Source organism: Wolffia australiana, chromosome 2, assembly GCF_029677425.1.
Source record: "Wolffia australiana isolate 7733 chromosome 2, ASM2967742v1".
Lineage (NCBI taxonomy): Eukaryota > Viridiplantae > Streptophyta > Magnoliopsida > Alismatales > Araceae > Wolffia > Wolffia australiana.
The window spans coordinates 5,721,299-5,726,009 of NC_135836.1; the positions used below are offsets into that span (position 1 = coordinate 5,721,299).

The window sequence follows — 4,711 nt, forward strand, 5'->3', positions numbered from 1 at the left end:
TTTTACCCCGGGGTCTCTCTTCCCCCCCCCCCCCTCTCTCTCTACCCCTGGGTCTCTCTTTCTCTCCCTCTCGCTACCCGGGGTTTCTCCCTCTCTTCGCTCAGTCTCTTCATCTCCCTCTCTTCCTGGTCTCTTTACCGCTCTCTCTTTCTCTCTACCCCGGGGCCTCCTCTTTCTCTCCCTGTCTCTCCCCAGAGGTCTGTCTCTCTTTATCTCTCTACCCCGGTGTCTCTCTTTCTCTCCCTCTCTCTCTCCCGAGGTCTGTCTCTCTCGCTCTACTCCGGGGTCCCTCTTTCTCTCCCTCTCTCTTCCCCGAGGTCTGTCTCTCTTTCTCTCCCTCCCTCTCCCCCGGGGTCTCTCTCTCTCTCTCTCTACTCCGGGGTCTCTCTTTCTCTCTCTCTCTCTTCCCCGAGGTCTGTCTCTCTTTCTCTCTCTCTCTCTCTCCCCCGAGGTCTGTCTCTCTTTCTCTCTCTCTCTCTCCCCCGAGGTCTGTGTCTCTTTCTCTCTCTACCCCGGTGTCTCTCTTTCTCTCTATCTCTCTCCCTCGAGGTCTGTTTCTCTTTCTCTCTCTACTCCGGGGTCTCTCATTCTCTCGCTCTCTCTTCCCCGAGGTCTATCTCTCTCTCTCTCTCTCTCTCTCTCTCTCTCTCTCTCCCCCGAGGTCTGTCTCTCTTTCTCTCTCTACCCCGGTGTCTCTCTTTCTCTCTCTCTCTCTCTCCCCCGAGGTCTGTCTCTACTCCGGAGTCTCTCATTCTCTCTCTCTCTCTCCCCCGAGGTCTGTCTCTCTACTCCGGGGTCTCTCTTTCTCTCTCTTTCTCTCTCTACCCCGGTGTCTCTCTTTCTCTCTATCTCTCTCCCTCGAGGTCTGTCTCTCTTTCTCTCTCTACTCCGGGGTCTCTCTTTCTCTCGCTCTCTCTCCCCCGAGATCTGTCTCTCTCTCTCTCTCTCTCTCTCTCTCTCCCCCTCTCTCCCCCGAGGTCTGTCTCTCTTTCTCTCTCTACCCGGTGTCTCTCTTTCTCTCTCTCTCTCCCCCGAGGTCTGTCTCTACTCCGGAGTCTCTCCTTCTCTCTCTCTCTCCCCCGGGGTCTGTCTCTCTACTCCTGTGTCTCTCTCTCTCTCTCTCTCTCTCTCTCTCCCCCGAGGTCTGTCTCTCTCCGCCGCGGTCTCTCTCTCTCTCTCTCTCTCTCTCTCCCCCGAGGTCTGTCTCTCTACTCCGGGGTCTCTCTTTCTCTCTCTCTTCCCCGAGGTCTGTCTCTCTTTCTCTCCCTCCCTCTCCCCCGGAGTCTCTTTCTTTCTACCCCGGGGTCTCTCTTTCTCTCCCATCTCTCTCTCCCGAGGTCTGTCTCTCTCGCTCTACTCCGGGTCCGGGGTCCCTCTTTATCTCCCTCCATCTCCCTCGGAGTCTCTACCCCGGGGTCTCTCTTTCTCTCCCTCTCTCTCTCCCGAGGTCTGTCTCTCTCGCTCTACTCCGGGGTCCCTCTTTCTCTCCCTCTCTCTTCCCCGAGGTCTGTCTCTCTTTCTCTCCCTCCCTCTCCCCCGGGGTCTCTCTCTCTCTCCCTTTCTCTCCCCCGAGGTCTGTCTCATTCTCTCTCTCTCTACCCCGATTCTCTCTTTCTCTCCCTCTCTTTCCCTTTCTCTCCCCGGATGTCTGTCTCTCTTTCTTTCTCTACCCCGGTGTCTCTCTTTCTCTCTCTCTCTCTCTCTCCCTCCCTTTCTCTACCCCGATGTCTGTCTCCCTTTGTCTATCTACCCCGGTGTCTCTCTGTCTCTCCCTCTCTGCCCCGGGATCTCTATTTCTCTCCCTCTCTCTTCCCCGAGGTCTGTCTCTATTTCTCTCCCTCCCTCTCCCCCGAGGTCTGTCTGTCTGTCTCTCTCTCTCTACCCTGGGTTATCTCTTTCTCTCCCTCTCTCTACCCCCACGGTCTCTCTCTCCCTTCCGCCCTTTCGGTCTCCCTCTCTTCCTCTGTCTCAATCTCGCTTTCTTTCTCTCTCCCTTTTACTCTCTTTTGCTCTCTTTCGGTCGCAATTCTCCTCTGGAAAGAGAGAGAACGAAGGAGGTGTTGAAGCACTCAATGCCACGGTCTCGCGCCACTCACCTCGAGCCCCTCTCTCTGACGACGGACACCCTGCTCAGCTACTCCCGGATATGCCGCACAGATACAATGGACATCCTGCATATCCGTCAGCTGCACAAGTTCATGTCTCCTCAACCGCTGGAACAGCCGCCAAACGTACACCAAGCATTATCACGACAACAATCTCTCGTAATCATTACAGTTGAACCAGTAGCCGGCGTAACCCCAGGCGTGTGTCATCATGACAATGGGCGCCATACCGTCATTAAAACGGCTAGCCACCTAACGGCTAGTTTCTTATCTCTATAAAGATGTACCAAGACGTTTCGGTTCTTACCTTGGGATCTTTTTCTAGTACCTTTCTTCATCAGTTTATCTTCCCTCTCAAGTCTCAAGTTTCGTCTCCCTTCCTCTACACGCTCGTAACTTTCTCAGGAGGGAGGGAGAAAGAAGGAAAAAGACGGAGAGGGAGAGAACGAAGGGATCCTTGTCGTTGCGCATCGTCGATCAAATCGGATCAAATTCGAGCATTCGATCTGAACCGCAGGTTTGGTTGAGCAATCCGATCCGAGCCCGATGCGCAGATCGGGTTTATTGAAATGAAAGATCGGTGTTCGACCGCTCGAATGTTCGATCCGATCGAACATTCAAACGACCTGATCCAAACCGATGAGCAGATCGGGTTCGGATCAAATCAGAAATTTGACAGATCGATGTTCGGATTCCATCGTTCGAATGCCCGATCCCGAAAAAGGAGGGAGAGAAGAGAGAGAGAGAGAGAGAGAGAGAGAGAGAGAGAGAGAGAGAGAGAGAGAGAGAGAGAGAGAGAGAGAGAGAGAGAGAATGAGAGAAAGAGAGAAAGAGAGAATGAGAGAGATTAAGAGAGAATGAGAGAGAGCGAGCGAGAGCGAGAGCGAAACGTACCGTAGTTGCTCCCTCAGCCGCTTCCTCGTCTCCCCCACTCCGATCGGCCGCTGTGTGCGCCAGAAATGTCCAGAGAGAAAGGGAGATGGCAGTCCGTCGACAGGCAGGCGTATATATGTAATATAGAGCACCAGTCTAGAGTAGATCCGTTGTAGTGGTTAAAATAGATCCGTTGGGGTTTTAGAATATATCCGTTGTGCTTAAAATAGATCCGTTGTTGTTAAAATAGATCCGTTGCGGTTAGAATATAGCCGTTGTGGTTGTTTGGTTAACCAGGGTTAGGGTTAATAAGGGTGTCGGGATATCAAATTCCAGCCGTTTAGGTGTCTCTATTTTTGAACCATCCATGCTCTTAATCCCGTTGAAACCTAATTTTGAATTACAAGACCCATTCAACTTGACACCATCGACTTCTTTCTGGCGGAGGGGGGCTACGATCAGTATTCGATGAAAGCTGGGAAGGATTCTGCAACAGGTTTCGTCGTTGCTCTTGGAAGTTATTTATCATTTTATAATAACATTTTCAGGGTCTGCACGTGAAGCTGAAAGTTTGCTTGCCCGTCAGGATGTGATCGACGAGGACGACCGTATTCAGCAAGGATGATATTCTCTCAAATTTCTCAGGAAAATAACGAATACAAGCTTGTTACTGGAGATGAATTTGAGTTTAAGATTTTCTGGTGATGCTCATCCTTCATGGCAATCTGTTGGACATGTGGTAAGAATTTGCCTAGTTGATCCATGTGTCCGCCCACATTCTTAATTGTGTTTAATGTCTGTGCCCTGTATTTAGCTTAAGTTACCTGCTCAAGAGAAGGTCGCCCTGGAGCTGAGAGTGAATCAGGTATGGCTTAATTCACTTCTCAATCATCAATGATTTTGCTAGGGGATTGTTACGCAACACGTGGGCCGCACATGCTGTGCATCTTCTATGGCTATTCTACCTGTTGTTAAAGGACAGTTGTAATCGATCATGCATATAAAATGTGCAAAATCTTTTTTATTTCTCGTTCCACTCTGTCACGTCAACTTCACGAATTTTTTCATCTTTTCTCTGTAGTGAGCTGGAGTTTGCTTTCAGGGCGTTCGTACCTGAATAGAACCACGGCTTCAGTGTAGATTTTATGTGGAACAGTACAAGTTTTATGGGATGACCTGAAACCAAGTGTTACGAAGACATGTGCTGTTGATGAGCCAAGTGTTAGCGGGTGGGTGTTGAATGTGCATATATTCTGAATGACGTAGTGGCAGAATGTACATTTGTTCCACCTATAATTGATCTCACTTTCTCCAAAGTTATATCTTCTGTTCAAAATTTTTGAGCGTTCCATATTTTTTTAGAACTTTAATATCATTCTATGAGTGCTTTTTTCACGTACATTTACCCCAGGCCTTCCAGAACCTAACTTCTGTAAAATCTCATCAAAATTTTGATGTGAGGCACAGGTAGACGCATAAAGTGCTCCTTTCTCAAGGACCACCCATGAACTTTTCCTCAACATTTATGCAATCAGGAGATAGACGTTTTGGTGTGAGGCACAGCTGTTCCCTGCGTAGAAAATTTCATCTTTATGTACACTAATGGGGACATACGAGAACATTTTTATTTACCAGATTTGTTTTCTTGAAGGGAGGCCACTTACTGGTTCGTCATGACCCTATCTTATCTTGTTTTTATTGGTATTCAAACCAGACCAGTCACCTCGATTAGT

General features: G+C 49.5%; 1 long non-coding RNA gene across 2 annotated transcripts; it reads left to right on the forward strand.

The window, feature by feature from the left end:
- The first annotated feature begins 2,907 nt into the window (after window positions 1-2,907).
- On the forward strand, window positions 2,908-4,294 carry LOC144716626 (uncharacterized). 2 transcript variants are annotated; one of them, XR_013584949.1, is made up of 4 exons: window positions 2,908-3,474; window positions 3,565-3,717; window positions 3,793-3,843; window positions 4,060-4,294. It is a non-coding gene; the product is annotated as an uncharacterized LOC144716626 (long non-coding RNA). The 2 variants fall into 2 exon arrangements; XR_013584948.1 differs by having other exon boundaries at window positions 2,908-3,717.
- Window positions 4,295-4,711: the final 417 nt, after the last annotated feature.